Here is a 13750-nt window from a genome sequence, read left to right as displayed (position 1 = left end):
TGCAAATTTATTTAATGTCTTTATGGGAAAGTGGATAAAATGTCATTCAAGTCTATAAAATAAAGACCTGACTAAATTATCACTATCATATTCAAGTCCAGGTAGACTTAATAATATAATGATGCAATTTTCTCTTAAGTTGTTCCATAAGTCCAGTGTAATTCCACTTAAAACTCAAGCAGGAGTTTTCACGGAACTAATGTTCAAGTTGTTCTATAAGCCACGTGTAAGTATGAAGAGCCCAAAATAGCCAAAATCATGCTAGAAAATACAAACCGAGCACAAAGAGCCTTGCCCTACCAGCTATCATGTCATATCCTAAATGAATAAGAAAGTGTAGCTTTGGTACAAAATGGGCACATAGACCTGTTCAGTGAAACTGTAAGTAGTTGTGCTATGTGATACAGAAAATTAACTCATGGTAAGGTTGGCATTAGAAATCAGTGGAACTAGTGGATAAGCCAGTCAATAAGTAGGGTGTAGATAACTGATTCCCAACAGAGAAACATCAAGATGATACTTCATCTTCATGGCAAGCAGGAAAATATATTGCTATAAATATAAAAGCATAAATGTATGAAGATTTGGAAAAAACAGGGTAAATAGCTTTACAATCTAGAAGTGTGAACATTTCTTAAACAGTACCAGGAAGAAATGTGGATGGTAAATTACATATTAATAAATTATATTATGGCTTAATTTAAAACTTATGCTTAACAAAAGACAGAGTAAAAGGCAAGCCTTTTACTATGAGAAATACTGAAAGTTCATGCTGTGAACTATGTATTGATGTATAAATTGTATAACATGGTCCTACACATCAGTAAGGAAAAGACAATCCATACAGGAATAAGCAACTGTCAGATAACGAAACCAAAGTGCATTACAAGCATATCTAAGCACCTGTAGCCACACTAGAATATTCAAAGACTAAAAATGTTGTTGAGATATGACTTCAAACCACCAGAGTAGAAAAAAATCAATAGCTCTGGTGATATTAACATGTTGGCAAAGAGGAGAGAAAGTGTTGCTGGAAATGTAAACTGGGGCTGGTCATCTTCAGACATCCTGGCACTGAAGTTAAGTCTGACATTTGACCTAGTAATTATCTAGCTATCATAGTACTTTAAAGAAACCATCGAACAAGTTCACATTGATATAGTGACTAGAAAATACACTGCTTGTAATGTTAAAAATTTAAGAAAAATCAAACCGAGTAGGCAAATATATATATTGTGTGGTCTCTGCATAAAAATATGATCCTCCAGTGGAGCAAAACAATGTAGAGCTACAGGTAATGACAGTGAACCCTGTAGCTATTATCCTGAATGAGAATCTGAGCCTATAGGGTAGTATTAAGAATAATATTGCTTATAGGTTTACAAGCATCCAAAATAATATAGAATATTTCATGCACAAATCCATAGAGTATTGGGATATCCATAGAAAATTGTGAATATTCAAATATGGCTTGGTATAATTATTTCTGGAAGGGAACGTAGGACGTTCTCTACAAGGACATTATCTATGCCTCTAATGTTTTCCTTTCTCAAAAGCATCTGAAACAAATGAACTACAATGATAGCAATTAATAAATACTAAATTATCTGTCAGTGTATAGATACTTACTGCTCTATCTGCCCTTTGAAGTATTTCCCAATCAAAGAGCTACCCCAGATATACTGAGGCTCAATTTTATTTCAATGAGTTCTTAGGTTCTCTGCTCACAATGAGGCTGAAGTTTCAGACTCAACAGAATTCTGTGACCACAGAGCATAACTTCTCAGATCTGGGGGGACGGATACCCAGACTGTGAATGTTAAATGCTGAAATACCAAGACTGAACTGTAGAAGAACAAAGCCAGATGGGAACTTAGAGAACAAAAAGGGAAACTAAAGCTTAAGATAGATAGATAGATAGATAGATAGATAGATAGATAGATAGATAGATGATAGATAGATAGATAGAAAGATAGATCGAAAGATAGATCGAAAGATAGGCAGACCAATCAACTGTCCAACAGCTGCTTGGAAAAGAAATCAGTGAAATATAAGATTTGCTCTCCCCTACTGAAAGCAGAGAGTGGCTTTTGTCTTCTTGAAAGATCCTCTGTCTATATCAACAGTGGTGGGTAGGGAAAGCCCACAGGTTAATAGAAATGAAAACAAAACAAATCTTGCCTACACAAAGGAAAGAGAATCCTCTACAAAATGTCTGCATCATCCTAGCACAACCCTCAGCTCCCCAAGCAGCTTTTCCATCTTTGACCTTCATGTTGGGAACCTCTGTAAAGCAGTTACACACAGCTCTGCAAATGTTAGAGTGACATTTGGACTCCGCTTGTGCGATCTGCTTGCCTGTTAGGATGAGCTTCCCTGGGGGCATGCCAAGCTCCAGCAGGTCCATATGAGCCTTGCTGCCCTCACCTCCCAGAGCTAGCAATAACATTTACCAGCTACAGTGTTCTCCATTTTCAAATATTTCCTCTGGCCCACGTGCCACTGATAGTCCTGTTCATCTATAGACTGGGACCTAAGGAGTGTGGTCTGGAGAGGAAAGAACACTAATTTAAATTTTTCTAACATTTACCTTTCATTAAAAATTTTTCTTGGGTTTTAATATATCTCCCCCGTAGGATTCTGATATATTTGAGCAAAATTAATTACTCAAATTTCATACCTGAGGGTGAAGGGAGGACATACCTTTTACAATGTCCATATCATAGGAAACTCAAGCAAATGCCCATGGGTGAAAAAAGTCTTTACTGTATCTTTGTGGCATTCTTAAAAAGTCAGACTGAGTGGGGAGCTCTGCAGTTATAAATGTAAATGTGTGGATTGGAGCTAGCTGTGCTCATTGTAAGATACAAATAGGCATGAAGATCTTAGATCTATACATGTTTTGCTTCATTTACTGCATCTCTTCAGCCTGAGAGAATGTATGCAACAGAGTATCTGGTCAGAAGCCTAAGTCAAGTTTGAGATACCCTTACTTTATCAAGAAAGAAACTGAGGGTGGGACTGGAAAGATGGTTCAGTATGTCAAGTACAAGTATAAGGGTCTGAGTTTAGATTCGAAGAACCTACATAAAGACAGACATAGGAATGAATGTCCATATTCCAAAGGCCCCCCTGTAGCAAGATGGGAGACTTTGTCAGGATAATTATCAGAAGCTTATGGAGCAGCTACCATGGAGACTCAGCATCCAACAAGAAACCTATCTTAAGACAAGAGAAGACTACAAGGTTGATCTCTGAGTTCTACATGTTACTGTAGTATGATATACACACACACACACACACACACACACACACACACGTACACAGGTATACACATGAACAGTATTAGAGCAATCAACTGAGGCTCAAAAAGTTAAATATCTTATCCACTCAAAAGCTAATATGTACCTCAGGCACACAGGTGGAGCGTTAGTTTTATTGCTATAATCTATATTTAAAGAGGTACAATGCATATCGGAAACCTAAGTACTGTCGGGAGAAGTTAAAAAAAAATGGGTAAGAACACACTAGAGTTCCATTGACGAATGTTAGATGAATGAAGAGGGAAATGCATTTCAGTTGGGCCAGTGCCTTAGTAGCACATGCTCCAGATGAAATCCAATGATGAATGCTGAAATTTATGTGTGAAAATGTTGAAAAGATATAAGATTGTCAGAAGCTCCAAGTATCTCCTACAAGTGACTTTCCAATTATAGTGAAAACACAGAAGTCTAAGGCTGAAGAGACATCGTAGAAACCAGCTTTCTAAATAATCAAAAAATCTTCACTAGGATCAGAGTGCACAAGATCCTGAGCTCACCAATACAGTGGACCTGAAGGGGCAATGCTCATAGTATTCCTGTCAAAACCCATAACCTCATTCCAACCCTGAGAAAACACTGGGCACATTAGACCTGAGGACATTTGATAAAATGAATCTCCTTTTTAAAAAGAATAAAAGGCAAGGAAAGACTGAGAAACTTATGAACTGGGGCGACAGAGAAATAACAAATCAGTACAACATAGGCGGAACCAATGTAATTAAAGAAAACATATAATAATTTAAGACTCACCATGAAAGTCAAATGAAATCAAATAGAACATGACTGAGGAGAAAGGCTCTTATGTAGGTCATGGCAGAAGATCTTCTGAGATGATAGTGAAGTTATTGGGTCAAAGTCTGATTGAGAGGAAGTCCCTGGAGGGGACAATTCTACAGGAAAAAATAGGGTTGCTTATTTCCTGAATGTAAGAACAGATTGGTATGTGTCTGTTTGAGAAACTAAAAGGCCAGCATTCTGGGCTGTATGGGATGATGGAAGAATGATCAAAGAGGAACATTCAAGTATAGTCACTGGGTGGCATTAAGCCTAAATGGCCACTTTCATGTAAAAGGTACTATTAGTAACCATTACCTGAGAATGTAGGAAGTGGATTGGATTGCCTAGGACAAATGTGATGAATGTGACCATTCTATAGAAAGGAAATAATTCGTGTAGGATTTTGTGAGCCAGCAAAGAAGTATGTATTTATTCTGAGTGCATTAGAAAGGCATGGAAAACTATAGCAGGGAAGGAAATAGTGTTTCTTGCTGCCATGGGAATGAATAGACTATTGGGCAAAAAGGATGAAAGTAGACAGAGCACTTGACTAAGACTTAGAGTGCAAAGGCTGGATGGTCTTGTTATGTTAGGAGACAGTAGGGTTAGGGAGCATTGTTTATTCCTACCAGAGAGGTAGAGGAAAGTCTATACAAATGGAGAAACCTGCACAAAGTCACAGGAGACAGGACTCAGTATGAGATTCCGTAGTAGATTCAGAGGGAAGGACTAACAGCTGGCATAGGTGTTCTAGGTGTTCTAGTTGGAGATGTGCTCATGAGCCTGCTCACCTCGAAGGTAAAGAGTCCAGCACTAAGTTGTTGGAACCATGATGCCTTTGAAAGAACTTGCTTTGAAGAGTGAAATATTTGATTTGTCTTCAAAACTTGACTGGAGCCCAAGTATAGGAGGAAAGTTTAAAAAGCTCAAGTGAGAAGCCAAAACCAACTGAAAATAGAGACACCTTCTGCTACTTAGAAAAATAAACAAGGAACCAGAAACACTACAGAGGCGGTACCATAAGGTGAGGGAACTTTTCACTGGAAACTGTCCACCCATTCATCAGACACACCCTGGGTTGTCAAGGGTGCATGATGTAATTAATTGTTGACTCAAGGGCTGCTGAACAGGGTCGCTGAGCCATAAAGACAGCTCCAAGAGGAAGACTTCAGAGACATATTAGTGTCACGGACCCTGTGCATTTCCCTTCCACTCCAGTGCTCCTGTTAGACCACTCATTTCTAAATTTTAGCAGTCTCTTTCTGACTAGTGTGTCCACATGCAATTTTGGCCAGCTGAACATGGTGGCTGAGCCAGATAGCTCCTTCCCTGCAGACATATAAACCCATCAGCCGTGGGCTGGTAATATAATTTACAGTACACTTGGCCAGCCCTATAAAACAACTCTCTGTTTCCAGGGAAATAGAGCCCTGACAAGAAGAGATGTTTATGGCTTAATTTTCTCTGTGTTCTCCACTGTTTCTGTAGCAGCAGCAGCCTGTGCATAATGCATCCTAGTCACCTGCCAAACGGTTACAACTTTGTTGTCATTGTGTTTGGCAAGATAAGTGCAACATCAGGCTTTGCTTAATATCCACCCTAGATCCCATTACTTTAGGCTGTGATGGCCATCCTTACGACCACGCTCCTTCATCCTTAGGACACAGGAATTCAGATATGTGACCTATGGTTTTCCTCTTCATGGAATTATCTGTTATTTTATACTGTTGTAAGTAAAGTTCCTATAAAACAGTACTGAAAGCTTGAGATGTGACTCTAGAAATAAGCCATTCCCTGTATATACAGACAGTTACCTCCCCGCTCACTTTTTCTTAGCCTTTTCCTGCATGGTATATGATAATAGCCCTTTTATTTATGTCATTAGGATAGCAAAGTTTCTTTTAATAAGCAATTCCCCAATGCGACTACAGCTAAAACTGAAGCCTCATAAAGTCAAAAAACTTGTTTTATTCATTCCTGGATCCAGAGCATCTAAAGCAGAGCTTGGAAATTTAGAACTATGTACTGGGTAAATAAGTACAAATAGTGACATACTAAATTTACTCTGATAATTGAAGACTAATGCTGTAGGTGATGGTTTGCCAAGATGGGAATATTATGTTGAGTGTTGGCCAAGGGGTTGATATATCAACCCTGTGACATAACATAGAAAGTAATATTCATTCTAACATCATTCTGCATTGCAAAGCCTTCCATTTGAGGGACAGTTTATTAACCTGGTGACTCTCAATTCTGCTGTTCACAAATAGAAAGTTGTGAAGGTTCCCCACAGTAATTCTGTTTTGCTTCCAGCTACATTCACTAAATGGTAGATATTGTATTTTGTGTGCCACGTGGGTTATCTATGATGTCTGGTCTGGTCAAAAATCTTTTGTGTTTCCATTTTATAGCTAACTGTTAAAGATTGAGAATATCATATGTATATAGCATAGTAAGTATGCGTGTACAACCCAATCTTTAGGTGTATTTTGTATAGACTTCACTGAATTCATCTGTTTGGGAATATAATTGATTTTATACAAACTGTAAATAATATCATTTTGGAAGTTGCATCTCCAGGGCTGTGAGTACAATTTCTACCATCATTGTGAAGGTAATGGAAAATGGGAGAAGCCAAGTTTACAATACCTCAATTCTGAAAAGAAAGAATTTACAATATTGAAGTTTACTGTAGATTTATTTCCTCAGAGGTAAAATAGAAGATTTGAATTCAGGTTGTGTGTGTGTGTGTGTGTGTGTGTGTGTATGTGTGTGTGTGTGTATTCAACTGTAGATCTACATGTGTGAAAGTGTGTCTATGTATAGATGTACATGTGCACAAATATGTTTGTGTATATTTGTGTGTGTGTGTGTATGTGTGATGTGTGTAGTTGTGTGTGGTGGCTGGAGAACAATCTTGAGTGTAATTGCTCAGATACTTTGCAGTTTGATTTTAGATTTATTTCATTCTTGCTTACATGTGTATGTCTGTAGGGGCTAGATACTCTGGAGTTAACATAATAGGTAGTTGTAAGCCACAACCAGAATTGGATATTGGAAACCAAATTCAGATCTTTCGCAAGAACAGCCTTAAACCCTGAGCTATCTAGTCCCTTACTTTGCTCTTTGGCCAGGACTTCTCACTTGCCTGGAATTTAACAAGTAGGGTAGATTGCCTAGATAGTGAGCCTCAGGATGCACCTATCCCTGCTTCCTTGGTGTTAGGATTACATGGACATGTCACCATGCTTTGGTTATACTTGTATGCATATACAATCTCTGCATACATCTACATGCTATGTGGATGCTGACATTTGGACTTTGACCCTCATGCTGGGATGACCAGCACATTACTAACTGAGCTATCTCCCTGGCCTGAATGCTAGGAAATTTTAAGTTTCTTTCCACTCCAAAATTCAGTACAATTTAGAGCAAGTAATTGGAGGGCTTTTGTGCTATATTGTTTTCCTGATAAAATTACATGAGATTGGTTGGTTGAATATACTATGCTCATGGCTGATATAAGCCATATTTACCATCAAAGATAAGAGTAAATGATGTACCTCCAGGGTTATGGAGTTCACCCTGTCATTATTGTGAAAGTAGAACCATTGTCTAGAGGATTGGACAACAGAAGAAAGCAGAATATCCACTTGATTTCTCCATTTAATCAAAATAGACTTCTTAATGAGGAAGAAGGCAAGAAATCACAAAAATTGACCTTCTCGTCTTACAGGGCACTTCACAATTTGCAAAACTCTTTCAAACATATTTTCTTATTTGATTTTCGAACATTGTTCAGGATTGTTCAGAAGAGGGGTCAGGGAAATGTGACTTTCTTGCAGAGCTGAGGGTGGATCAAGGGGTTCTTGGCATGTATGATTTTTCTCAAGATTCCATTCTACATTCAGCATGAAAGTATTGTATATGGAAGAAATGGGCCTATCTCTAGGCACCCAAAATTAAAATATGTGCATACATACATTCACATACAACTGAATTGAGTTTACCATTAATATCAAAATACTGTTTGAGTATTTTCATATTCATATTTCAGGGTTCTCTGGTAACTCAAAACATTCTCCACTCTCCAGGCTACTTTACTCAGCTTTGAACTGTGAAAAGTCTCCCAGAATAGATTTTATTAACAGATGTTCTGGCTTTCTTTATTCTGTTTGAGTATAACCAAAGGGAAGCATTCTTGAGAAAGAAAGACAGAAATGAAATATGGTTCTTTCCCTGAGGAAAGCTGGAGACTGGTTTGCTTCTTCTTTTTTTTTTTTTTTACTGGATATTTTATTTGTTTACATTTCAAATATTATCCACTTTCTAGGTGCTCCCTCGGAAATCCCCTATCCTGTCCCCTCTCCCCCTGCTTCTGTGAAGATGTTCCCTTATCCACCTACCTACTCCCACCTCCCTGCCCTTGAATTTCCCTACACTGGGGCACTGAGCCTTCACAAAACCAATGGACTCTCCTCCCATTGATGCCTGACAAGGCCATCCTCTGCTACATATACAGCTGGAGCCATGGGTCCCTCCATATGTACTCCTTGGTTGGTGGTTTAGTCCCTGGGATTTCTGGGGGATCTTTTTGGTTGATATTGTGGTTCTTCCTATGGGGATCCAAACCCCTTCAGCTCCTTCAGTCCTTTCTCTAACTCCTCCATTGAGGACCCTGTGCTTGCTTCTTAACACTAGGGTATTATTTATGAGAAGTTGCACTCTTTGTCCTTCACACACTGCTGTTTCTTCTAGGTTCTGGTAATTGATATTTTCCTTTCCCTATCATATCTAGAAGTAGTAAAGATGTTCTTGAATAGTGTGTGTGTGTGTGTGTGTGTGTGTGTGTGTGTGTGTGTATCATAGGAAGATTCATTATTCCCTACCTATACTTTGAAAATATTACCTTAATAAAACCTTCATTAAATGTCAAAATTAGAGAGAGCTGCTTCCTTTAGCATCCGGACGAGTTGGAGCTATTATTATACATTATGAGTAAGAAAACTTAGGCCCAATAGGATTCCACAGTTAAGTAACTTACCAAGTCATAACTCTACTACCACACCTCCTATGCTCACAGAGGCCACACTCCAAGCCTTGATCTGCAAGTCCATGTGGGTGATGCCCACTTTGCAGCATGAAGTTCTCTTGAACTGACTCAGAGCTAGGGCAATCACTGAATCATCCTGAAGCATGTGATTGTCATTTATAAAGGTCATGCTTTGAGATTTCATAACATGCTTACAAACAAAAGCAAGAGCATCTGTAAGAAAATTGAGTAACATTTCTTCTGCTCCCTCATCCCATAAATCTGTCTTTCCTGCACCAGCTGAGTTAGCGTAATAAAAACAATTCAGATCGTGTCACCAGCTGTCTAAAAAGATCCTGTATGTGAATTGATATAAAACACACCCCTGCTATGTTTATAAGGCTTTATATAATAGACCTTCTGTATGTCCTCTAATGTTAACTCTCACCACAGTAATCTATTTGTTGTAGCTCGGTGCTTCTCAGTTAGAGTGATTTTCCCCACACTGGGCAACATCTGCAGACAATTTTGGCCATTGGGACAACAGAAGGTGCCATAGGCATCTCATAAACAGAAGCCATGGATATTTCTAACCATCCTATAATGCTCACATAATCTACTCAACAATCAATCTCTTCATAATAGCAAGCATCTTGCTGTTGAGAGCCCTCTTTTCCAGTCTATTATTACGTGTTTTCTTAACATATCCCTTAAGTTGGTAGAACACTGTTCACCATACTCTGTGCCAAGCACTGTGGTCAGTATGTTCACCTCCATGACCCAGTCCTCTCTGGGCTTCCAGAGACTCTGTGACTCATTTCCTTTTCATCACTGAACACAGGTTACATATTCAGACATCTCTAGAGAAATGGCAAGGTGACTGTGCTGAATCCCCATCATCTGTTCTCCAGTCTTCAAGCTTAGAAAATTACCACCAAATTATGCATGTTGCGACTGGACCCCAAGGGTTATCAAGTCATTGATGGATTCAAAAGCACATTGTTGGGCAGTGTTGTTGGTTGCTTTCTCTTGCATTTCGGTACCATGAGAGCTAGTCCTCCTAAAGAGGACATTCAGGTCAGTTTGAGATCAGGAACCTCTTCTGGGTCCTGTTTCTGAAATGGATGCTGTCTTTAGCAATAGGGACTTCTCTTCTACTCTGGAGCTAACCAAGGTCAGCAGCAATACCTATGTATTTCAGGAGTCTCTTGGGCATCCCTTATCAATGACTCAAAAGAAGACTAATCAAAGAAACTTCTCTTGCAACAGATGGAGATCACTACAGAAAACTGCAAACAATGAAAATACAGAGTTGTAGAGCTCAGTCCCAACACATCAACAAAACAATCTCACCCCTAAGGCTCAGGGAACATTGCCAAAGAGGGGTAGAAAAGATTTTAAGAGTCAGAGGGCCATGGAGTTTCCTGTGAGATTGTGTCTGTTAGTAATATCGGAATTACTAGAATAGAATGTTCCATTATAGGAGTGTAAATACAGAATTGACACTCATAAAGACTCACCAACATGACTGCCTAAACCTGAGCTGAAAAAGATTTATATCAATGGACATGTAAATGGGAAAAGCCATGAGATCCCAACTTGATACAAAGAACTATCGGCAACTGATGAAAGCTGGAGGTGATAAAAAAAAAGTGGTGCTCCCCATGTAAAAGTTGAATTGACTATCCAGTGCCAAAACAGGCAGATCTGAAAATGTGTGTGTGTGAGTGTGTGTAACATTATAGAGACTTAATAAATTATAGTCAGTAATATATATATGTATATATATATACATACACACATACACACACATATATATATATTCATATACATATGCATGCACTAACAAATAGTACACATAGATGTCATAAATTTGAAGCAAAGTGGGATGGGTATATGTGAGGGATTGGAAGGGAAAAAGGAAGGCAGAAACATAACTATATTATAATCTCAAAAAGAAATCACTCATAAGCCAGAGCTTTTCTATCCCACATTCCATTTGTTCCTTTCTAAATTTTAAAAGCATGGGACAGAAGATACTTGCTATTTTAATGAGAAATATCAATCAAAATTCATATCATCCATTTCATGTTCTTTACAATGACCTACAATATGACTGAGTGCCAGGACTCTATCAAGCTGAGAATGTGAAACCTTAGTTCTGCATCTTGTCCACTAGAGGGAGGACATTGTTCCTCATCCACTTTGTTGAGTTTCCAGATTTGTTGGCCACTGTTGGGTCTGTTCAAATTGGAGATATGTTCTCCTGCTGTTGCAAAATGCAGATTTAGAAGCTGGCAGGCATTCCTGCATAGATTTTCACAATGTTTAAGATCAGCCCAGTTTTGATAGAGAGTAATTTGTGTATGTTGGAGTATTTTTCAGAAACACAAAAAAATACTTTTAAGAAGTATGTGAAGCCATGTCTGGGAAAGGCAGGGGCAGAGGTGTCTTCAAGGGACTAAACAAGAAGACGGAAGAAGTAACTGGTTGTTTAGTGGCATTTTGCTTACAGGGTTACCATAAAAGTTTCTTCTTTGCATGGAAAATGGCAGACAGCCTGGTGCTAGGAAAAGAAGTCATTTTACATGCTAAAGACAAAATGAGAACAGAAAGTCTGCATCATGAATAAACACAGCAAAGTGCTCACAATACTGTGTCATCCACATGGTAGTGATACCATATCCATTGTTTAGTTCCTCTTTCTTAACACTGCTTGCCTGTTCTTCAAGACCATACAAGATAGAATGGAGCCATCCTCTAATGTCTATAGGTAAGAACCTCTGAACTGTTTCACTTAGCCTATTTTCCCTAAAATCTCCAATTTGTATTAGAACTTCACAGCAAATGTGATTAAATTTTAATTGAAAATAAAATCAATTTTTAAAAGCAAACTTTGTCATTTCTAAAACACCAACTTACAGTGTGGCTGAAATGGTTACAACTATAATTTTGAAAATTATTCCTGGAGTCTTTAGAGTCCCTGTGCACTAATTAAAGAAAATAAGAATGAGAAGACAGAAGGGCAGGAAATTCCTCCTTCCAATGAAGGATCATTCTAAAAAACTCATGTTTAACTTCAAACAAGAAAAAGACAAAACCTATTGTCATACATTGGAAAAGTGGGATGCTGCCAGACGATTCTGAAGAAAGGAGAGAGGAATGGCCAGGTATCATGAAGCTGTGTCAAGTCCTTTTTTTGCTTGTAGTAGACTATGTGGTTGATAAACATGCTAAGGCTTGTCCCTGTGATGACTGTATATAGGAACTAAAGCAAATTTACATATAAATTTCCTGTTCTATCTTTAACTGAAGATTTGTGGAAATGACTCTGGAAAAGAAATATATAACAAAATGTGTAGATTGTGGGATTTGAATCAAGAGAAGTTTACCAGCATTTGATAATCCTAAGATATCCCCTGTTTAGACTCGGAATTCACCCTGTATGGGACATGGATCCTTACAAAGGAAGAACTTAACTACAAATGGTCACCCAACATAGTCCAGACTGTAACTGGAGGTTACATGAAACTTTTTGAATGAGCTATTAATTTCTTCCTCTTACTCCTTCCTTCCTTCTGCCATCTCTCAAGCTCTAGCAAAACAAAATAAAACAAGAATTAAATCACAAAACTTAGTATACTATCCACTGAGCTATAGAAGGTATAAGGAATCCATAAGTCACCCAAAGCTGTTTTAGAAAAAGTAGGAACTCTAGGCAGGGCCTGCTGGAAATAATCAAGAAAAATGCTGAAGACACAATAAAATAATGGAGAATATAAAACAAAGGAAAGTAGCTTAGTAGTGTAAATGATTTCACCTACCATAATGCATATAAACAGAAAAGCCTTACAAAACAATCTTCTCTAACATATTCATAGAATAGAAAACCTTAAAAAATTGAATTGTAGCACAGTAATTTGCAGGTAACATTCTAAACACTGAATCTGAGTGAAAGAAAAATAGAGATTGTAGGCTGAAGGCAGTAGTGAGTGAAAAATGCATGCCCATATAACTAACATGAAATGCTTCACAACAAAGTCAGGCAAAAACCAGTCTAGTTAATAAAGCCTTGGCAGAGAGAAAATGTTGGAGTCACCACAGTGAAGACTAGTAGAAAGCAGTGTGAGAGATGAATAGCATCATAGAGAGACTGAGAGACCCAGAATACAGAAGTATAATTCCACCTTAAAGCAGAGGTGGAAAGACTCAGAAGGTAAAAACACTGTGTAAGCTTGACAACCTAAGTCTAATTTCTGGAACAAGCATAAAGGTGGAAGGAGAAAACCAACTCCACAAAGTTATGTTTTGTCTTCCACAACTGTTCTTAGGCATACATGCAACCACTCATAAAGATACACGATATATACATACATACATACATACATACATACATACATACATACATTTATTCATACATACATACATACATACATACATACTAGCACTCAGGAAGCTAAGGAATGAGGAATGCCATAGATTTTAAGCCAGTGTGAACTCCATAGTGAGTTTGGAACTAGCTTGGTCTACAGACTAAGACTTAGTTGGAGAGAGAAGTTAGAGTGTAAGGAGAACATTTTAACAAAGAAACCATCCCAAAGTATCCATTGGAATTTTT

Source organism: Grammomys surdaster, unplaced genomic scaffold, assembly GCF_004785775.1.
Source record: "Grammomys surdaster isolate TR1022 unplaced genomic scaffold, NIH_TR_1.0 116558, whole genome shotgun sequence".
In the NCBI taxonomy this organism is placed as follows: Eukaryota; Metazoa; Chordata; class Mammalia; order Rodentia; family Muridae; genus Grammomys; species Grammomys surdaster.
Note: the sequence above shows the minus strand (reverse complement) of the source record.